Below are 24,149 nucleotides of genomic sequence, written 5' to 3' on the forward strand. Positions count from 1 at the left end.
CTAAGGTTGAGAGTGGAACTTGAGTCAACCTCTCTGGGACCTGTCCCACCCAAGGCCTCTCTTCTTGGAGAACACCTCAGCCACAGCAAAGACTCGAAGGAAGAATCAAGCTGCCTTCCCTTAGAGTGGTTGATTTATTTTCCTCTTCCCTTTATTTCCCATCAAAGAGAATGCCCGTGCAGACGCGGCATGCCAGTGCCGAAACTCTGAATTCAGAACGTTCTCAAGTTGTCACTTCTTGCAAGACGTTTATCTAGAGACAACAGTTTGAGTTCCACATTCTTCTACTGTTATTTTCTACTTTAAACATACCTCCCAAATTCAAATTAGGACCAAGAGAGTGTTGCTGCTAGTTATGAAACACCTGGCCTTTGGGATACTTAAATAGCTATCCTCTAATTGTGGCACCAGTTAATGTCTCTAAAAACGAGAAACGTGTCGTCTTCTTTACAAGTTTTCTTTTTGAGATCACAACATCATCGTGTTCTTAAGAAAGGAGCTGGTTGGCACATTTGCTACATATATCAGCAACTGGTTTCACTTTTAGGAAGTCCAGGGAGAAGGCCCATTTGATTTGAAATTCTTCTGGAGCATCAGCCATATGTAATGCATCACAGCTCTGTTCACACTAGACTTTCATGTGGGGAAAAAACTAAAACTATCTTATTTTTCTGTATTTGACCTAATCATCCTCATGTTCCCTCCTGTTTATTAGCGGAGCAAGTTCGACTTTTTAATTGTTCATGTCTTCATCTCCCCCAGTTTTAAAACTTCCTTTTCAGTTAAAAAAAACAAAAACCCTTTTCTGGGTTAATCTCCTTCACATATATAAAGAGCTCTTAAAGAAGAAAAAGACCAAAAGCAAATTTTAAAAAATGGACAAACATAAATAAGACAGTCCAGAAAAAAATATGAACAAGTGATTCTTAAATATAAGAAAATATGCTTAACTTCACACATGATAAGTTAAATCTATACATTTCACATCCATCCGTTGGGCAAAAATCCAAAAGCTTGACAAAACACTTTGCTGGCAATGCTGTGCAGAAACAGGCACTCTTCTACATGGCGAGTGAAAGTGAAAAATGGTATAGCCACTATGGACGGGAATTCGGCAATATGCGATAAAACTTCATTCACTCTCTTTACTACTGGAAATAGAGTCATTAGCATCTTTAAATCTAATCAGGTTAGAGAGCCAATTCCAGAAACCCCAGAACCAATTCCGAAAACTCATCCTTAAAATTCTGTTCCTCTAGTCCTACTTTTGGTACCAAAATCTGTATTAGTCAGGGTTATCCAGAGAAACAGAACCAATAGGAAAGATAAATAGATCAATAAGAGATTGATTGTAGAAACTGGTTCAGGTCTTATGGAGGCCAAGAAGCCCCACAACCTGCCATGTGTGAGCTGGAGACCCAGGAAAACACAGTGGTGGAATTCAGTCCAAGTCTGAAGGCCTGAGAACCAGGGAGGCGCCACGGTGTAAGTCCTGGTCTGAGTCCGAAAGCCTGAGAACCAGGAGCACTGTGGGCAGGAGAAGATGGAGGTCTCACCTCAAGCAGAGAGAGCAAACCTGCCCTTCTTCCACCTTTTTGTTCTATTCAGGCCCTCAAGGGATTGGATGATGCCCACCCACATTGGTGAGATGGATCTTCTTTACTCAGTCTACTGATTCAAAGGCTAATTTCTTCCAGAAACACCGTCACAGACACATTGAGAAGTAATGTTTTACCAGCTATCTGGGCATCCCTTAGCCCAGTCAGGTTGACACATAAAATTAACCACCACAAAGACTAATGACAGGAATGGATTATAACACACATTATGCTGCTTACTTTCAAATGTTTCAGCAAGAAAGAGAGAGAGAGAGAGAGAGGGAGGGAGAGAGGTGGGGGGAGAATAATGGAATAATGTTAGAATAATGGAGAGATGTTAGGGGACCCTTGGTGAAGAGTTTACAGGGGGTAATTGTATTATTCTTTCAGCTTTTCTTAACGCTTAACAATTTTAGAAATAAAAATTTGGGGGAAGATCTGAGAAAAGTCCCTCCACTCAGCATCCTCAAGGGATGGGGGTGTGGGTAGGGAGTCAGAGACCTGCCGTGTCCTCATGACACTCATCAAGTCCTCGCAGGCCTCAACAGCAATAACATACCTGTTCTTTTGCCCCTGTTCACCCTGTTGTCTCTGCTGCTGGAAACACTGGGACGCAGCCACTCAGGGCGCCACATCCTCTCTCCCGGCTCTTACACAGGCTGTGTATCCCCTGAAGTCCAGCTGGGCCCGCATAAGGCGCCCGGTCTGGGGTTCACCTTGCAGCCCTCAGTCCTGAGGTCACTCTGCCCCCACCTAGAGCACCTCCTCTGGTGGGCTCACCAGCCAGCATCAAGGCTACTGTTGGCTTCCCTCTACAGCAGGGCTCCCCAACCTCCGGGCCGCAGACTGGTACCGGTCCGCCGCGGCCTGTTAGGAACCGGGCCGCACAGCAGGAGGTGAGCGGCAGGCAAGTGAGCGAAGCTTCATCTGCTGCACCCCATCGCTCCCCATCACTCGCATTACCGCCTGAACCATTCCCCCCCTGCCCCCGCCCCCGTCTGTGGAAAAACTGTCTTCCACAAAACCGGTCCCTGGTGCCAAAAAGGTTGGGGACCGCTGCACAGGGCCCTTCTGGAAGCCTTTCCTGCTATCCCAGAGCCAAGACCGCCAGGAAAAGGGCATGTGTCATTTCTATCCACATTTCATGAGCCAGTACTCAGTCATATGGCCGCCAAGCTAACTGCAAGGGAGGCTGGGAAATGTAAGGTTCCTGCATACCCAACAAGACGGTCCGCTGAGTACTTACAGTCTGGCTGTGTCATAATTACCTAGAGAGGCTAAGCAAGACCAGGACCCGCTGAGAGCTCAGACCAACCCTGTCAGACCTGAGAAGGGCTGGGGCAGCCTGACAGATGTGGGAAAGGGATGGGGAGCAAAGCCGGAGGGTTCCCAACAATTCAGGGGGTGATAGGAATGCCACAGGCACATTACTTATGGTTCCCAGGCAAGTCAGCTGGTTGAAAGCCAGAGAGCCTGGTGGACTCAAGTCTCTCAATGCTGTTAAAATAGGACTTATTAAAATGGGACTTAAACAGACTATTTCAGGGACCCGCCTAATGTCTAGATCAGGCTTTGTCAGCCTTGGTACTGCTGATATTTGGAGCTGGATCACCTTTGTTGTGGGGGGCCGTCCTGCGCACTGTAGGACGTTCAGCAGCATCCCCGGCCTCCACTCACCAGATGCCACTAGCACCCGCTCCCCTGTTGTCAAAATCAAAAATGTCTCCAGACATTGCCAAGTGTCCTCTGGGGGCGCAAAATCACCGTCATTTGAGAACCAGTGTTCTCAAATTTCAGTGGATGTCAGAATCACATGGGGAGCCTTTTCAAGATGCTTCCCAGGCCTCACTTGTGGCGGAGTGGGGCTGATTTGGAAGTGCTGGGGAGGGTCTGCCTGGTAAGGGAGGTACAGAACAAGGGGCCTTGCCCTCACATTAAATTCTAATTTGATTTTAATTGGATAAAATGGGATTTACAAAGAATATCTCGGGGCCATCTACCATCCAGAGATTCTCAGTGGGGACAGTACTTCTCCCCCACAACGAGCCTAGGGGAAATTTGGTGATGTTTGAGGATGATTCTGATTGTCAAAGACAGAGCCTGTTGCTGGAATCTAGTGGGCAGGGGGCCAGGATGCCAAAAGTTCTGCACACATGGGACAGTCTGGAACACCAAACTTTTGTCCCACCCAAGATGCCATTCAAAGTGCTATTGAAAAACCACAAGAAGCACAAGCAATTTTCAAGCTGTTTACACGACCTCATGAAAATCCTTTTTGTGCAGGATAGTTGTAAATCTAGAGATTACTGGGTTTGCTTAGGATATAAGCTTCCAGAAGGCTTAAATTGCTGGTAGATTTCTGAAAACCATGCTGTGAACAGATGCTGATGCAAAAACTGGAGTCAGTTTTTCATGCCCAACGACAGACAAGTTTTTGGGGGGCCGTGAAGCTTTATAGAATTTGGTGAGGGAAGATGGTTTAAAAAGCATACAAAATAGCAGATACAAAATTAGGTATTACATAAATATTTACTAAGAATGAGAACAAAACTCGCAACAAATTGTAAATTTCAAAAAAAAAAAGAGATAAATATCCCAAACAAAAATCAATAAAAATAAGATAATATTTTGTATTAATTAACTTCCTGAAATATATTTATAATATTTTTTCCTTCCATTTTGTGCTGGATCCTCTTTGATCACATCTTCATGTGACAATAATTTTATAATATCATTTTCTATAAATAGAAATAATTCAGCCTACTTCCATCATGGCCAAATGAAATACGTCATAAAAAGACTGATAGCTGGGATGCATATAACATGCAACTTCACACACGCGTTCTTATCCTTTATAGTATTGCTACAAGCTTATGGAAATAAACACAGGAATTCTATTTCTATTTCTTCCAATTAATAAAAGAAAAAAGACATATTATGTGCTTATAATTGTAAACATTGCATTTATTAAGTGTATTCATTTCCTAGAGCTGCTGTAACAAATTACCATACACTGGGTGGCTTAAAACAACAGAAGTTTATTCTCTCACAGTTCCGGAGGCCAGAAGTCCAAAATCGAGGTGTCAGCAGGACTATACCCCCTCCGAAGTTTGTAGGGGAGAATCCTTCCGTGCCTCTTCCAGCTCCCCGTGGCTCCTGGCATTTCTTGGCCTGTGGCAGCATCACTCCAACCTCTGCTTCCATCTTCACATGGCCTTCCTCTCTGTGTGTCTGTGTGCCTCTCTCCTCTTCTTATAAGGACATCAGCCATTGGCCTTAGGGTCCACTGTAATCCAGTATGACCCTATCTTAACTTAATTACACTGCAAGGTCACTATTTCCAAATAAGGTCACATTCTGAGGTTCCAGGTAGACATGAGTTTGGGGGGACACTATTCAACCCAGCACATCCAGTATACCCCTGTCAGGAGAACTTCCATTTTTCATTATTATTATTTTTTTATTGGAGTATAGTTGCTTTACACTGCTATGTCAGTTTCTGCTGTTCAGTAAAGTGATTCAGCCATATGTGTACATATACCCCCTCTTTTCTGGATTTACTTCCCATTTAGGTCACCGCAGAGCACCGAGTAGAGTTCCCTGTGCTATACAGTAGGTTCTCATTAGTTATCTATTTTATACGTAGTGGTGTATATATGTCAATCCCCATCTCCCAATTCATCCCACCCCCCTCTTTCCCCCTTGGTATCCATACATTTGTTCTCTACGTCTGTGTCTCTATTTCTGCTGTGCAAATAAGATCATCTATATCATTTTTCTAGATTCCACATATATGTGTTAATGTACGATATTTGCTTCTCTCTTTCTGACTTACTTCACTCTGTATGACAGTCTCTAGGTCCATCCACGAGAACTTCCATTTTGATTAAGCATCAATAAGAACTGAATCCTCCACTTGTGTCTGTTGATGGGAAGTGTCTTCTACAATATCAAGCTACCAAAGTTTCCAAACCTTCCTCGTCCACTACTCACATATCTCTGGTACTAGGTGCTGTAGGTCCAGCTGATATCTCAGTACGGCCAGGAGTCATATCGTAACCTGAGTCTTCGTGTCACAAGGCTGCATGTGTTGGCACAGTGGGTAGCAGAGGATTCCAGAGTCACTCTTACAGTGGGATGGCTAGCAATAAACTAACTATATACCCAAGTCACTGTGAACCACATAAATATCTCCCACTGAGAGTAAACTAAGTGTACCCCCAACTCAAATTACCCAGCCTGATCTCAAAAATGTCCATGGCCACTTCAACACCACCAGACTTGAAGGGGAGGTAAGAACTTGAGACAGAGGACTTAACCGATTGTGGTCAGAACATCTTATTTTTGCAAAATTTGCAAAAATACATGACATCTGAACACATTGCTAGGGCCCCTTCCAAGACTGCAGGTGAGGGGGCTTGAAACTTAAGCTTTGTTAGCTCATGCCAGTTAACTTTTTTGCTAGGGCTATCTATCAAACTATTAAACCAGGGAAAGGCCATAGACTGTGTATCTGGATTTCAGCGAAGGAGTTAGCCAAGATCTTCATCATTTCCTTTTTTAAAATTAATTAATTAATTAATTAATTAATTTTTGGCTGCATTGGGTCTTCGTTGCTGCACATGGGCTTTCTCTAGTTGCTGCAAGCAGGGGCTACTCTTCTTTGTGGTGTGCGGTCTTCTCATTGCGGTGGCTTCTCTTGTTGCGGAGCACAGGCTCTAAGCGCGTGGGCTTCAGTAGTTGTGGCACACCAGCTCAGTAGTTGTGGTGCATGGGCTCAGTAGTTGTGGCGCATGGGCTTAGTTGCTCCACGGCATGTGGGATCTTCCCGGACCAGGGCTCGAACCCGTGTCTCCTGCATTGGCAGGCGGATTCTTTTTTTTTTTAAATGCATTTTTTTTAAATAAATTTATTTATTTATTTATTTATTCATTCATTTTTAGCTGTTGGGTCTTCGTTTCTGTGCGAGGGCTTTCTCCAGTTGCGGCAAGCGGGGGCCACTCTTCATCGCGGTGTGCGGGCCTCTCACCATCGCGGCCTCTCTTGTTGTGGAGCACAGGCTCCAGACGCGCAGGCTCAGCAATTGCGGCTCACGGGCCCAGCCGCTCCGTGGCATGTGGGATCTTCCCAGACCAGGGCTCGAACCCGTGCCCCCTGCATTGGCAGGCAGACTCTCAACCACTGCACCACCAGGGAAGCCCGGCAGGCGGATTCTTAATCACTGCACCACCAGGGAAGCCTATCATTTCTTGATAAACAAATTATGGCCAACTGGATGGAAGTGAACAATCACATCTCAAGAGGGTTGCTGGTGGATCAATGGGAACCTGAAGGAATACTCTGGGATACTCTACCTCATCTACTCTATTCCAGCCCTACTGGGCCCCCTGGCTTTTCTTCCCCTCTTCTGTGCCAGATACACCCCTGCCTCAGGCCTTTGCAGTTGCTGTCCCTTCTGGCTAAAATGCTCTTCTCCCCTCCCCCGAGATCTGCATGCTGGCTTTCTCAGTTCTTTGAGGGAAATGTTACTATGGCAGACATTAGCTGCTCACCAAAATTCATGCTCCCCTTCAATAGCGTAGAAAATGGTATAGTTTCTGTTGCATCTAGGTAAGGATATGTGCTAAGGCGACCAAGTCATCCCAGTACGCCTGGAACTTTCCTGGTTTGAGTACTGGAAGCCCCATATTTCAGGAAAACCCTCAATAACTGGCAAACTGGTACAGCTGGTCACCCTACATGTGGTTAAGTTTTGGCCAAGTGAATGCCAGTGAAAATGATTACACCATTTTCAGGCCTGACCCACAGACCACAGAAACCTCTTAAACAACACTCTTTCTCTTCTCCCATCTGCTAGGTTGATGGTGACGCCCAGGGCAACTCTGGAAGCTCTGTGTTGTGGATGGCAGATCCTCTGTTAGCCTGTGGCCCTGAATGACCACATGGAACAGATTCCATCTAATGATTCCACAGTCTCTCCCTACAACCCTTGACTGGAGCAAGAAATAAACTATTGTGTTTAGCCACTGAGATTTGAGGGATTCTTTGTTATATCAGCTAGCATTATGTTAACTAATACAGTCACTTTCTCAGTGAGAGCTTCCCAGACTACCGTATTTAAAATTGTAACTACTTCCCCTCCACTCCTCCACTCCTGCTCCCTATTTTCCATTGTTGCTTAATTTTTCTCCATAAACTTATTACGATCTGACATAGCCTTTAGGTTTCATGAAGACAGGAAGTGTCTGTTGTGTTCGCTACCGTATCTCCAGCATCCAGAACAGCACTATCCAATAGAACTTTCTGTGACAATGGAAATATTATACATCTGTGCTGTCCAATGTGGTAGCCACTAGCCACGTGTATCTGTTGAACACTTGAAATGTTGCTGGTGTGACTGAGGACCTGAGTTTTTAATTTTAGTTAATTTAAATAGCCATGTGTGACTAATGGCTATCCTATTGGACAGGGCAGATCTAGAACAATGGCTCAGTGTAGCCATCCAACAAATATTTGTTGAATGTAAGAATCAGTGAATGTATTCAATAGGCTTTTGCAGAGTCTGTTACGTGTCACACACAAATGAGACAGACACTGATTACTCTTGGTGCATTGGCCTGGGGCTCAGCTCAATGTTTGAGAAACAAATCCAAATTTTCACCCTTCTCTGTGAGCTTAAGTTGGACAAGATTCATTTCTAGAACATGTTATGTTCAACCTGGGTGGGAGAATTCCTTTACCACCACTTGCAACAGTAAAGCCAAAATAATATCAGAGAAGAAAGTTCCCGTGCTTTGTGTAGTGATTCCCATGATTTGGGTAGAGTTGGAAAGGCTTCATTTCCCAAGAGCATCCTTCTTCTTCCCTTCTCCCATAAGTCTGAGCTCAACACTCAGAAGGTGGTAATTAAGTCAGCTCTCAGTATCTGTGGGGGACTAGTTCCAGGAACTCTGTGGATACCAAAATCCGCGGCTGCTCAAGTACCTAATATAAAATGCTGCAGTATTTCCGTATAACCTACGCACATCCTCCGGTATACTTTAAATCATCTCTAGATTACATATAATACCTAATACAATGCAAATATTATGTAAATAGCTGTAAATAAAATGTAAATGCTATGTAAATAGTTGCCAGTGAGCCACAAATTCAAGTTTTGCTTTCTGGAACTTTCTGGAAGATTTTTTTTCATCCACAGTTGGTTGAATCCAAAGATGCAAAACCCATGGATACAGAGGGCCACATGTAAACATGGTAGAGATGGTATCTGGTCTCCAAAAGTTATGTTCTTGTCTTCTCAAACACACAGTTTCTTTTGCAGTTAGGTTTGGTCATGTGACTAAATTACAACCTGTGTGGTTCCTTTGCAGGTTATGTGTTTGTTTTTCCCTCTCTGGTTTCTTTTGAGATTTTTCTCCTCTGCTGGAATGCTCTGTAGTTTTACATTTTTCTATGTGTGGATTTATTTTAATTTATCTTGCTTGGGACATGATATTCTTTTAGTCTAAAAATTCATGTCTTTTTTTAGTCCTAGAAAATTTTCTGCCATTATTTCTTAGGATATTGTTTCTCCTCCATTTCCTTTTAATTTTTCATTCTGCAACTTTGATTAGACATATGTTGGAACTTCCTCTAAATTACTACCATAGTTCATTTCTCTCTCTCTCTTTCTCTCCCTCTCTCTCTCTCTCCCTCCCCCGACCCTGTGCCACATTTGGGGTAATTTCTTTACACATATCATTTAGTTCACTAATTCTCTTCTTACCATTGTCTAGACTACTGTTTAACCTGTTGACTAATTTCTATGCCTATATTTTTCATTACTAGAAACTGTTTGGTTCTCATTCAAATCTCTCTGGTCTTTTTTCATATTATTTTGGGCTTTCATTTTGGTTTCTCTCTTTTATGTCTTCAACTATTTAAAATATACTTATTTTACGGTGTCTTTAAAATTAATCTATTGTACCTCATATGTGGTGCTAATTCTCTTATTTGCTGAGTTTTCTATCTGTCCCTCACAATGGATGCATTATTCTATATACATCCATAATCTTTTATTGTGAATTTCTCTTTAGCAGGTTATTTTTTTTTTCCTGGCGTCCCGTGAGCCACTAGGTGTGAGAATGGACCTGTGGACTGGTTTTGCTTTTGTTTCAGTTGGGAATTCTGGAGGTTTCAAAGGTTTTAGATACGCTTTAATGATAGTTGTTTGGCTTGGGTTTCCTCTGCCATACAGGAACTGTGAATGTGAATTCAATATTGAGTAGGATGCAGTTCTGGGTTTTTCATTTCCTGCAGATGACTTCTTTCTACTCGAGGTCCCAGATGCCAGCCTCCTCATAAATTCCCTGGGCCGGGGTTGCTTCCCTAGCAAGCTTCCCAGTCCCCTTTTCAAAACCTGGATGGAACAGCTGTCTGAGATGGTGGCTCCCCTGCGTCGTCAAGGTCTGGATCCTCGTTTCCTGTACCACATAGGTATTAGAACCCCAGCCCCCAGTCTCTGGGTCCTGTATCCGGGTGTGAAATCTTCATGGTCTGCTGTGGTACCTATTTGGCCTTACTACTCTATGATTCCTTTCTTCCTGTCTGGCATGTGGGGATAGCCCTTTTATCCTTTTCTGAGCGCATATATGTATTTAAATTCTGGAGATATGTTTTTACAGCATTACTATGTGTTAGTAATAGGAGAAAGGTCTTAGTCTGTCTTATTGTTGGAAGGAGTCTGCTGTTGATTCTTTTTAGAATGTCTCAGAAGAACTCTCCAATCTCTTTACTCTGATTTACTTCCAGCGTTCTTGTGACGGGGCTGGGAAGGGGACTGGAGAATGATCTGTGTGACATTCCTAATATAGACTGAATACCCCATCATGCAAAGAAATCATAGAGACACATAATTTATGTAAAATTAGTCCCCAAAAGACATGATATACTTGTGTATGCTCTTAATGATATACAATGTAAATGTCAGACAGTAGCTTGAAAATTAGGGTCAGAAAACAATGACCTTTGCATTCTGCCAAAGATGTCCTTGGGATAAATTGCATTTTTATTGCATTATATTATATTACATCACTGCAATTATATGAGACTCTTGTTAGATTTTGAATGCTTCTCTTTATCATTTAAAATATGCATGTATATTACATACGGCAATTTGAGTGTTCTATAAACAAAATTCATATATAAAAATGAAGAAAAATATAACTCAATAATTCATAGAAATATGTTGCAAAAATAATAGGATATAGAAGAAATTATATGGCTTCTAAGAGTAAATATCTCAAGCAAATCAGACCATCATATTGGGCCTTGGACAAAGGACCACGTTTGTCTATTTTATCAATATTCCAAGAGAAAAATAAAAAGAAGAAATTCTCAAAAACAAAAATGAAATAATAATTAAGGTGTAACAGAAGGTTGTATTTTTCATGTTGGATGGTTCTGAAAAAATGGTAAAAAGGATCCTTTTGGCTTTTCCCAGCTCCCTTGAGAAAGATGCTGATAAGAAAGACAGGGAGAAAAAAATGCCAGAATTCTGTAACACAAACAAGACACACAAGCCATTTTCCTAACTTCACACGGTTCAGGAGAGTGACTAAACACCAATTTCCACAAGATGGTCTGTCTTGCAAATATGGAACACTTCCCATTCAAATAGGTATCTGGGGCATTCTGGGTAAGCCAGCCAAAACGGGTAGCAATAGCATGTAAATTAAAATAGCAACCGTCCCCATCCTGAGTATTCATCCGTGCCACTGACACACTGCAGAAAGGATGCCAGACCTGTCACTGACAGAAATCTCACGTCTGTAGCCTGCTGCAAGATCTCCAAAAAGCACTGCTTCCAGAATGTAGGGTTCCTTTGTTGGTGACATGCAGTTGAGAGGAGGAAATAACATACCATTTGGTGTCCTCTGGGCAGGTCTGTGAACAGACTTGTGCTGGGTCCCTGTACTGCTTTTTCAAGATGTTCAAGATCTGCATGTGCTATGTGCTGCAACATCCAAGTAGCATATAAACAAACCTGGGTTGATTTCCAGGAAAACGCAATTACCATTTTAGGGGAACCATCACATTTGTCTCAAGCCAAATGATTTGAAAAATGACAAATTGCAGCTTGTCAGTATGGCCTGTAAGACAACCACCTGATCCCCAGAAGTGCACATGTAGCCACAACTTCAAATGAGGCCTGGGCTATTGTAGCAGACACTGTCAGGGTTTGGCCTGTGTCCCCTTGTCCTTACCACTTCAGTGCATTCCAGCCTGACTTCCATGTGCCAGAACCTGCATTTCTTTGCCTTTTCTGGCCCCTTAAGTCTGCACTGCCCTCCCATGTGGTAGGCCGGAAGTGCTGAGTAATTAACGCCAATTGCCCACAGTGATAATTGGCTTGATATCACACTCTTTATTGGCAGCCTTCTCTTCCTTGTTTCACTTTCCTGCTCCCCTACTGTGTTTCCTCGGACTAACTCTCCAATCAGCTCTGTGTGCTTGAGTCCCTGTTTTGGAGTCAGCCTCTGGAGGAACCCAAGCTAAGACAATTATCTTCTCCCAGAAGTCCTGGCAACCTGGCGTTTTGGCAGGCTTCAAGATGTCAGGGTTTCAGTGGAGGAGGACATATATTAGAATTCTGGATCATATGCACCCCTATGTTCATTGCAGCATTACTTACAATAGCCAAGATATGGAAGCAACCTAAGTGCCCAACATTAGATGAATGGATAAAGAAGATGTTGTATATATATACAATGGAATATTACTCAGCCATAACAAAGAATGATTTCTTGTCACTTAGCACAACATGGACTGACTGAGAAGGTATTATGCTAGGTGAGATAAGTCAGATGGAAAAAGACAAATACTGAATGATTTCATTTGTATGTGGAATCTAAAAAAAAAAAAAAAGAACAAACATAACAAAACCAAAATAGAGTTATAGGTACAGAGAACAAACAGGTGGTTGCCAGAGGGAAGGGGTTGGGGGAGGAGTGAAATAGGTGAGGGAGATTAAGAGGTACAAACTTCCAGTTATAAAATAAATAAGTCACAGGATGTAATGTACAGCACAGAGAATATGGTCAATAATATTATAATAACTTTGTATGGTGACAGATGGTAACTAGACTTATCATGGTGACTATTTTGAAATGTATAAAAATATTGAATCACTGTGTTGTATACCTGAATAATATAATATTTTAAGTCAATTATACTTCAATTAAAAACAAGAATGCTGTACCAATTGAGCACACATTTCCAGTTTACCATTCATCTTAAAAGGTATTTTTGCATTCCAAGTTCACATCTGTATACCTAGTGTGTCTTCCTTCTTCACTGCTCAGATCAGCCTTGCTGTAAGGTTCCTGCGCTCCTAGCTTGCCAGAAGTTCTCTGTGTCTAAAACATCCACAGGCTCCCTTCATATGATGGTGAAGCCACTAATAGCCACGACAATAAACAGTCAACCAGGGCTTCCCTGGTGGCACGGTGGTTAAGAATCCGCCTGCCAATGCAGGGGACATGGGTTTGAGCCCTGGTCTGGGAAGATCCCACATGCTGCAGAGCAATTAAGCCCGTGCGCCACAACTACTGAGCCTGCGCTCTAGAGCCCGTGAGCCACAACTACTGAGCCAACGTGCTACAACTACTGAAGCCCATGCGCCTAGAGCCCGTGCTCTGCAACAAGAGAAGCCACCGCAATGAGAAGCCCGCGCACCGCAACGAAGAGTAGCCCCTGCTCACTGCAACTAGAGAAAGCCCGCGCACAGCAATGAAGACCCAACGCACCCAAAAATAAATAAATAAATTTAAAAAAATAAATAAAAACTAAACAGTCAACCATTTTAGAGGACAGCCTCGAGAGAGGACACTAGACTGTGTTTGGAAGCAAAGTTTGAGTGGAAGTAAGGCCAGCATGGAATTAATACTGATCCATACACTTTGGAATTAAAATACCTGTTAAAATATCTAGAGTCTTGTTTGAAACTTACAGAGTCACTCCGGTGGCCTTGGGTCTTGTGGGCCTAAGAACACTTGTGAAAATTATCATCAACTTCACCACCAATTTAACAAATGTTTACTGAGCATTTAGTAGGTGGGAGGCACTATTCCAAGCACTTTACATGTATTGACTTATTTAATCTCCACAAAATGCTAAGAAATAGGCATTATTATTATTATCCTTGTTTTATACATGGAGGAACCGAGAGATTAAATAAAGGTCACAGTGATCTTGATCTTGTGCTTACACCTCGAAGGAATGGCATTACAGGTGGCCTCGTGGGAGCTGGAATGGAGTTGTGGGACCTTTTCATTGGTAGCTCATGGCTTCATGGCTGCCCTCTCTGGGCTCTGCCGTTTCTATGACTCTTGGACTCTGAAAAACTATGTGAGGCGCCATATTTGAAGAGGGATGGATAAGGTGACAGGCTTTTTTATTTCCTTTGTAAACTTATGAAATTGAAGAATAACACACATAAAGACAGTGCACAAATCATAAGTGTACAGTTCAATGAATTTTTACAAGGTAAACACATGTGTGTAACCACCAGCCAGATCAAGATATGTAACAGGAGGCTTTTCTCAGGGCTCTGGAAGTGCTCCTTACCATTCTATAGTTCATAGGTCATAGGATCATAGAAGACACTTTTGAAACAATTGGGCTAACATCATCATTTTGCATAAACTAAACACCATAGCAGTCAAGTGTCATGCAAAAGGCCATGCAGTTAGAGAGCATCTGTTTTTTTGTTCTGTTTTGTTCTAAAAAATCAAGAAGTTTTTATGTTGCTTAACTAAGTCAGTGCCTGGGGAGAAAACATCCCACCTCTCCACTTCCCCTATTTATTTGTTCTACATGCCACATTAACTTTTCCTTTCTCATTTTGTGCTCACTTTATGGTTAAATCATCTAGGATTGTGAATTCTTCTGGGATCTCTGTGCCTGGTGCCCGAAAAGCTGGCTCTCCTCTCATTTCAGTAGCCAGTGACAGCCTGTGGACATGTGATGACATCAGCAGAGAGCAGCTTTAGGGGGTGTGGGGAGAGTTTGGCTGGATTAAAGGGTCACTGAGAAAGGAAATAACCCTAAACATCAGCAAAGGTTGTGCTTGGGTGAGGGGGCCTACTTTTGATGCTCTTTCCCAATTTGTATCTAGTTTTCAAATTGTCTTTGTTAAACACGTATTATTTTTATAATGGAAATAAATGTATTTCATAAAAGCCTATGATATTCATGTCTAGCTAATACTTTTATACGTGTTCACTGGAATTGAACAATTAAGTAAATGGATGGCAGATGGCGGGAGCCAGGTTTCCCACTGTTGGAGTGGAAATTTACAGATCAGCCAGGGAGCTAGAATGATCCATCGGTCTGAACTCATGTTTAGCTGAATATAGATACAGATGGATATATAAAGAAATATTTATAGATACGTATGTATGCATGGGTTAGTATACACACATATATTTCTTTACTCTGTCAGCTGAGAGGGCCTAAAAGGAATGACACTCCAGTAACAACAAAGCCTAGTGCCCAGACCTTGGTTTCTAACACCATTCTCCAATAAAAGGAACCAGGGCTCCTTGGAGAAATGGCAGATTCTAGGGCTGAGGCAGGAAATACACAATATGAGCCTAAGCATCTTGTAGAGCCAAAAAGTAAGGCAGTGCTCAGCCACACACACACACACACACACACACACACACACACACACACACACACACTGAAGGGGTTATGTCAAAGGGTCACAGGAGTCAAGTAAAAGAACTCCCAATGGCCAAAGCTGGAACAATTTGAGTAACAAAATATATAAAGTAGTATCGGATTATAACCCAAAATGTAAAATAAATATCCCTGAAACCATACCGATATAAATGACTGAATATCTTAATAAGTGGAGGAGAAGAGATAAGTTTCCTATGCAGAAGAATTCCAAATAAATTATGTAGATTCTCTCCCTCAAGGAGGTGGAGACTCACTCCCCACTCCTTAGGTGTGAGCTGCGTAGAGTGACTTCCTTCTAAAGAGGACAGTACGGAAAGGGGGGAAAACACTAACTTTATGGTGGAGAGACCTGGAAAAGAGACCTACTAGACCTACTCTAGCCAGGTGATCAAGGCCAATATCAACAGTGATAAGTCATGTTGATAGTATATACTGTTGATAAGATGTGATGAAAATGGCACTTTATCACTGTGATGTTTCTCCCCAAATCCATAACTCCACTCTAATCATGAGAAAAACGTCAGCCAAATCCCAATGCTGGGGGTGGGTGGAATCCAACAAAATATCACCAGTGCCCCTCAAAACTGTCAGGGTCATCAAAAACAAAGTCTGAGAAACCATCACAGCCAAGAGGAACCCAAGGAGATGTCATGACTATATGTAATGTATCCTGATAGCCAGAGAAAGGGCATTAAGTAAAAGCAAAGGAAATCTGAATAAAGTATGGTCTTTAGTTAATAATGATGTATTGATATTGGTTCATGAATTGTAACAAATGTACCATACTAATGTAAAGTGTCAGTAATAGGGGAAACTGGGTGCAGGAGGTAGGTGTATGGAAAATCTTTGTACTATCTGCTCAACTTTTCCGTAAATCTAAAACTATTCTAAACAATAGAGTACAGTCAGTTCTCAGCATTCTGACAGTTATGTTTTATAACATCTCCGTGAACACTGAATTGGTGCAGTTGAGCCATTACCCCTAGCTGAGAGCTTCTGGTCACAACATTTTCAGATCAATACCTAAGCTTGTTTTACGTGTGTTTCTGTTTAAAGACACTTCATTTAATATACAGTTGATTCATTAATATTAAATATTTGTGGCAAACAGCACTTTAACTCATTTCTCCATAAGGCACATCACAGCCGTCTTGCACTTAGGAGCACTAGACAGCACTTCACCACTATGTTTGGGGAGCATTTTCAACAGCGATATCACTCACAAAAGGCACAAAAATGCCCAAAACTTGGCACGAAACAGACCACAAAAAGGACACTTGTTTGTAGTATGAGAGTTGCTACAAGAAGGCAGAGCTTCCTCTTGTTGCACCTCAGCTGGGAATGTGTACACTGGACAACTCAGTTTTTTTACCCTGTGCACATGCCATGCTCACGAATGACCACACAAGTGTCATGAGTATTCATCTGGGGGTCACAAATAAATTTTAGTGAGTAGGTAAATTCATAAATATGGAATCCATGAATAATAAGGATCAACTGTATATTAATTTTTAAAAGCCTATGAACATGTTCCCCAAGAGCCTAAGTTCTCTCCATAACCCACTACAGATTGCTCATTTCTGAATCTTACTTGCTAAAATTTATTTATTTATCTACTTATCTATCTAGTTATTTATTTAGCCTATACCTGTGCTGTACAGTAGCCACATGTGGCTATCGGTACTTTAAACGTGGCTAGCCCACAATGAGGTGTGCTGTAAGGATTCACACCAGATTTTGAGGACTTAGTACAAAAAAAAGAATGTAAGTTATCTCATTAATACTTTGAATATTGATTACATATTAAAATGATAATATTTTAATATAATTGGTTAAATAAAATAGATCATTAAAATGAACTTCATCTGTTTCTTTTTACTTTTATAATGTGACCACTAGCAAATCTAAAATTACACATGTGATGTGCATTTTATTTCTATTGGACAGTGCCAACCTGTATCATCGCCTGGGAAAATGAATTCCATCATAATATTTGTAACATAGGGAATGACATAGGACAATGGAATCATCTTATCCTTAGAAGGACTAGTCAATCCTCTCCTTTTAGGACACTAAGGCTCGGACAGGTGAAGTGCCTTGTTCAACTTCGCACAGCCATTTGCTGGCAGAACAAGACTCAGACCCCAGTCTCCTGCCTTCCACTCCAGTTTCTTTCCCCTTGACCTTCTCCCCTGTATGTCTCCACTCTGCCAATAAATAAAACCAACAGCCTACATAATCCTTTAAGAGAAAAACAATGTTGGCTATTCCTGAATTGAAAGAGAACATTTCATAAAATCTTGCTAGATTTCTATAAGTAGGGCTGCCAGATTTAGCAAATAAAAATACAGGATGCCCTGTTAAAATGTGCATTTCATGGAAAAGAATCTGAAAAAGAATGGATATATGTATATGTATAACTGAATCACTTTGCTGTACACCTGAAACTAACAGTGTTGTAAATCAACTATACTCCAATATAAAATAAAAATTAAATTAAAATTTTTAAATTTTAAGTTAAAAAAATAAAATGAATAATTAATTATAAAACATTTGTATTTCATATAAATGAGAAATAATGTTTAATTAAAAGCATGGGATATGCTTATACATAAACATTATTCCTTGTTTATCTGAAATGTAAATGTAACTAAGCACCTGTGTTTTCAGTATAAGTATGTCCCATGAAATATTTCGGGACATATTTACACACAAGAAAAGTGTTTGCTGTTAATCTGAAATGCACATTTAACTGGTGTCCTATATTTAATCTGGCAACCCTACTGTAAAGCCTTTGAGGAAAGAACCTTTCCGCTGATTTCTCCCAGGCACTTAGGCACTTATCTTTCTGTGTTCCTCCAAGGAAGAGCCCAACCTAGTGAGTCATTCAGTGGCTCCGTAATAAACAAGGGAATCTCCAGACTTGCCTTCCCATCTGCAGGCTGTCTCGGCTGTCAATGCTATCTTTCAAAACAGCCAACTTACTGGGGAATCAAGCTGCAGATCTCAACTGTCCCTCCCAACCTTTATAATCAATCTGAGTTGGGCAAGACGCCAGCTTTAAAAAAATGCACAGAACCAACTTTTGTAACTAGGGAAATAAGAGGGTAGGAAAAACCCAAGGAAACAGACAAGCTCTCCTTTTCTTTACAGAAGCTCTTCTAAATGTAACAGGCAACAATTGTTACAAACACTCCAGCCATTTCCTGGACATGTATACACATCAAAGAGAGCACGGCAAGAGTCAATTGGATTTTGCATTTTATGATTTTGCTTTCCTTCATTACTATTATTTTGTGGCATACTAGTGAGGGGATGATAGAAGTGGTCCATACAAGGTGCAGGCAAAAATGGGGTACAGGTAAAAAGAGAATTTAAAAACAATTGAATGTCTGTAGAGAATTTAAAAACAATAATAAAACTGACTAAAAGTTGTTCTGCTTTTTATTACCCCACGTGCTGACAATTCTAAACAATGTCATTGATAAAATACTCCTCCCACTGCAACTTCCCTTCCCCCAAGAAGCTTGGCAGTTCTGATATTAAGCAAGTCCATCAACCATTTTTAAAAACCCTGTTTTATGGAGCTTTGCTTTTTTTGTTGTTTGGGGCATGGTATGCAGGAGGTGGAAGGAGAGGAGAAGAGCTAGATGGAGATGCTTAACCCATCAAACAGCAAGAGTTTTAATAAATGGAGATTCCCCTCTCATGCACATGTCGGACTATGTCTTAAGGTTTCCAAGGACCAAGAGGCAATATTATAGTAAAAGGAGCACTGGAGAAGGAGTCAGAATACCTGGGTTCAAGATGTGGCTCCATATCTGCATAGGTATGTAACTGAGGACAAAAGTTACAGCCTCTCTGAGCCTCAGTTTCCCTCCTTGTCAAGTAGATGCTCTGACCACTTCCCCATCTGTCTACTCCACCTGCTTGTCTTGTGAAGCTAAGAGATAAAACATAAAAAAGTGCTCTGCAAACTGCAAGGTCCTTTACCCATGTAAATCACTGTATTTATTGTAATAGAGACCAAAATAGCAGCTGTTTAAATAAGATAGAAGATCTAGTTCTCCATAAAAGTCCAAGCTTGTAGGCAGTTGATGGAGGTAGGATGACTTTGTTTCCCAAGGTCATCTAGGGACCCAGGTTCCTTCTCTGTTACAGTAACAGAGAAGGAACCTGGGTCCCTAGATGACCTTGGGAAATGTAAAAGATAAGTCCTTTCTTATCTTTTAGATTGAAAGTAAACCAGCGGGCTTCCCTGGTGGCGCAGTGGTTGAGAATCTGCCTGCCAATGCAGGGGACACGGGTTCGAGCCCTGGTCTGGGAGGATCCCACATGCCGCGGAGCGACTGGGCCCGTGAGCCACAACTACTGAGCCTGCGCGTCTGGAGCCTGTGCTCCGCAACAAGAGAGGCCGCGACAGTGAGAGGCCTGCGCACCGCGATGAAGAGTGGCCCCCGCTTGCCACGACTAGAGAAAGCCCTCGCACAGAAACGAAGACCCAACACAGCCATAAATAAATAAATAAATAAACCCAAAGTTTAAAAAAAAAGAAAGTAAACCACCACCTGACACAAACTCATTCTTACCCACAAGAAGGAGAAAAGAATAAGTGGAGGAACATCACTTCTGTTCCTTTCTTATTGGTTAAAACTAAGTTACATGGTCTCACGCTACTGCCACAGAGGCTCAGAAATGTCGTCTGGCTGGGCAGCCATGTGTCCAGCTAAAACCTGAAGGCTCTATTGCTAAAAGTTGATAATGGATATGGTGGATAATATGCAGTTTGACAACAGTTATTGTCATTACTTTTCAGGCTAGTGGATAAAGAATTGTTTGTTGTTTTATTGCTCTGAGGAATGAGAGAAGATGAAAAGCCCTATCTTTCCACTGTGGCTGATGAGGTTTAGATATATATCAATGTATCAATGCAAATGATCCTGGTTTAAATGAGGAATGAATTCCTAGAGCAGTGGATTTCAAAGCACTTTCATCTGGGGCCTGTGTGACTGACTGTTCTCCTAGGAGACCTCTTCAGTGTGAATTTGGACACATCTTATGGATATAGCCCTGTGCCTCTCGGAGACCAAGCCCAAATCCCAGGAGAAACATGGAATTTAGACCACCTTACCACTCTACTGACCCTATTCAGCGAGCTCCTACTGAAATAGTGGTACATCATCTGGTTAGTGCCTTATCATTCTCCAGCCCTTGTGTCACTGCCTCCATAATTAAACACAGACCATTAGCTATAACCCACTGCACCCACATCAATTATGCCAGTTTGGATAACAGCCACAGAAACCCTCCTCTCCTGTCTTCTGCCTCTCTGGAAATAATCCTGGTCATATCACACCAGTATAGTTAGAACTGCCTTGGCTTTTATAAGTTGTCAAATTAGCAAGGCTGCTATGCCATGATGGAGCAAAGCTTTGTTCTTCCATACACTGATTAAAAGGTAATTTAACCTCTTCCAAAGGTGTCCAGCCAATCCCCAGCAGTATTGACATTGTGTTAATGAGAAATTGCTCTCCAGAGTGATAAATTAGCCTTCTGAGACTAGTATGCAAACCCATCTTCACTGGATGGCCCAACCTTAAAGAGCAAACTTGGTAGTTTCATCACCCTCTGCCCCCTTCAATTAAATGTGGAGGGGCTCATACACCACATCTGAAATCCCAGAGCTGTGCAGATTAAAATACACACTTGTAGCCTCCTCAGTAATGCAAGCTGTCCCAGTTTGCTGCTTTCCTCACGAGTGCTAGGCTAAGTTGACTGTAGCTCAGCGGCTATAGGACTGTTTAATCCACCTCATTCCTTAGAGATAAGAAAGTTTACCCTGAGAAAGAAGAGAACCAAGCCAAACGGTCTCTCAGAATGTGTGAGGAGCCTTAGCATTCACTTAATCTAATGCTTTCGTTTTGCACATGAGGAAACTGAGGCCCAGGGAGATGAAATATGGCCAAAGTTGTAGGATGCTCAAGCAGCAGGGATGGACTAGGACCCATTTTCTCTGGCAATGGGGTCACTGTTTTCTATCCTCCTTCACACATCCTACCAAACTGGCGACCACCTATACACCATTGTCACATCATCTAGAGATCCCCATTCCACCACCTTGGTTTTCTTCCCAGGTGAAGAAAGCACTCACCTTGCTTGAGGATGCAAGCCTGATTTCTTCCTGTGTAGCAGACACAAATCTCCATGCACAAACTCAGGTGAGCAAGAAACACTGCATGTCTTTATTTTCTAATAAAGAGACCAGCTCTGTCCTGCCAAGCAGGAAATTCAATCCCAAACATTCTTGAGTGCTCTTCCCCCACTCTTCCGGGGTGTCAAGGTTCTGGGTCTCAGAAAGTGCTAAGATATCAGGGTGACCTTCTGAATCTCAGGGAGGTACAGAGGTATCATCAAGATGTCAAAGACCCAGCCCATAGGGCCCCTTCAGCGCCCCAGACTGCAGGTTCTTGTCTGTGCTGGGGGCTGGGGAATCCCTGGTTGGCTGGGAGCCTAGGCCTTGGTCCTCCCTCCCTCAGCTCTATTGTCTAAAATTGGCCTGCTCTCCTGGTACTGTCAGGATGAAGACTATAGGGATCTGTGGCTCGCCAGGCTTTCAGACACCTTTCCTGTTCCAAGTCAGAGGAATTTCTTTTCAGTCTTATGGAAATCCTTCTTGTTCTCCTCAAAACTATTCTCTCTCTTGTCTCATACTCTAGGACACCATTACAATTCCCTAGAGGGACCCAGGCTTTTTGAAACAAATGCCAGGAAGGAAAATGTAAGTAACTTCTACCCTTTGTCCAGCCCCAAACATTCACCAGGACAAGAAAGAAGAGTGGGGAAAGAAATGGAAAAATGCAGGGAGGGGAAATACAAATTATCTCTCAAAAAAATTATACTGCACCCAGTGACTGAAAGTTCCATGAAAGGACAAACAACCCAAATTCCAGTTCAGTTTTTCTGGGAGAAAGAATGCTGGGGGAAATGGTCCCAGCTTCATCTTGAAAGGAGCATGAAAACCATGAGATCATTTCTCCACAATGGGAGAGGCTACTACATGCCCTAAAAATGCAGCGACGACTGCACCAGCTCTCGGGCCTTCCTTACCACTTGATTGTTCCTTAACTCCTCGCCACCAGGCTACAGACGCCACTGCTCTCCAGAACAGCTCTGCAGAAGGCCCTCACTGTCCAGTTGTCCAGTCCAGTGGCCAACTCTTTGCCTTCATCCTCTTTGACCTTCTCCTCCTCCCTGAAACTCCTTCCTCTGAGGGATGGTTGGTGACATTGGATCTTACTGGTTCACCCTTTACCTTTCAGACCATGTTCTCTTTTATTCCTTTACTGGCTTTTCTTCCTTTCCTTTCCACTAATCAAAGGCATCTTCTAGGGAGCTGATCTCTAGCCACTTCTATCTCTAGCTGATCTTCCTCCTTGATTAATCCACTCCTACAACTTTTATTGTCTTTAAATCTACATCTCTAGCCCCACTCAATTTCTTGAATTCTAGACCCAGAATTCCAGCTGCCTTTTGATTGTTTCCTGATGGATGTGCCACCAGTACCTCAAACCTGCCATGTTCAAAACCAACTCATCTTTCTTCCCTAAACCAGCTTCTCTTTGTGACGTCCTTGCTCCATTGATGCATGACCATTCTTCCAAACTTTGGATCCATCTTTGACTCCTCCTCTCCATTGTCCTTACATCCAATACTATTATAATCTAAATAGATTTTACCTCCTCAAATGGAACATTCCAGGTATTATACGACAAGTGCAGAATAAAGTGGAACTCTCCATCAGCACACCGTCTTTCTATTAATGCCATATAACATTAAATTAATCATGGTTATCATTTTGGCTTTTATCTTTCCATAATTTCTTCTATACAAATAAGTATTTTTACATAAAAGGGATCACCCTGTTTTGGAACTTGTTTTGTCACTTATATCATGAACACTTTCCTATTCCATTAAATGTTCTTTTCTACAGTAATTCTCAGATTCTAAGTGTGTATTGGAATTATCTTAGGGCACTTGTTAAAAACGTATTTCCCTGGATCCTCCCCCAAAGACACTCATTTAGTACTCTGGGGAGGGCCTAGGAACCTGTATGTTTAACCAGTATCCCAGAAAACTCTAATGCATAAGGTTTTTGGATCCCAGTTGGAGAAATACTGTTGGTAAAGCACAATTTTAAGAACTGCCTCATTTTCTTTTGTTTACATTTACAATAATTTAGTTACCAATCCCCACTAACATGTATTTAGGCTACTCTCCAATTTTTTAATATTATTATTAGTTCTGCACTGACTTTATTTCTAGGCTTTCTCTTTACCATTCCCTCCACCCACACACACATATAATTTTTCTTTAGGATAAATTCCTAGAAGTAGAATTTCTCGGTCCAAAGGATATGCAATATCATAAGCTATACATATATAGTAATATATGCCATTATATTATTCATTATATAATTATATATAATATATTAACATTATAGTAATATAATAACTATAATACAATAACAAAAATTAATGTTTTAATTACATGATATATAATGTAATAATATGTATTAATTTATATACGTCCAAGTGGGGTTTTATTTGGACCCTCACACAAGATTTACATTTATCCATGTTAATTTCATCTGGTTATATCTCACCCATTGCTTCAAGGGTCCTGATATTTTCATATCCCTACACTCCATTAAAAGTATTTGTTATATTTCTAATCTCCTGCATATCTGATGTGTATCTTCTATACTTTCATCCAAAGTATGGGTGAGAAACAGTGAATGGGATAAGATTGAGAAATGTCTTACTGCTC

At 41.7% G+C, this 24,149-nt stretch overlaps 1 protein-coding gene and 1 long non-coding RNA gene across 4 annotated transcripts in view; one reads left to right on the forward strand and one right to left on the reverse strand.

Annotated features, from left to right (window-relative positions):
- RAI2 (retinoic acid induced 2) overlaps positions 1-24,149 on the reverse strand; it is a 402,071-nt gene that overhangs the window by 104,681 nt on the left and 273,241 nt on the right. The gene's annotated exons all lie outside the window — the stretch shown is intronic.
- Positions 471-15,786, forward strand: LOC118889218. The gene is made up of 3 exons (XR_005018444.1): positions 471-481; positions 1,763-1,766; positions 15,704-15,786. It is a non-coding gene; the product is annotated as an uncharacterized LOC118889218 (long non-coding RNA).

The sequence above is a fragment of the Balaenoptera musculus genome, chromosome X (genome assembly GCF_009873245.2).
Source record: "Balaenoptera musculus isolate JJ_BM4_2016_0621 chromosome X, mBalMus1.pri.v3, whole genome shotgun sequence".
NCBI classification, from domain to species: domain Eukaryota; kingdom Metazoa; phylum Chordata; class Mammalia; order Artiodactyla; family Balaenopteridae; genus Balaenoptera; species Balaenoptera musculus.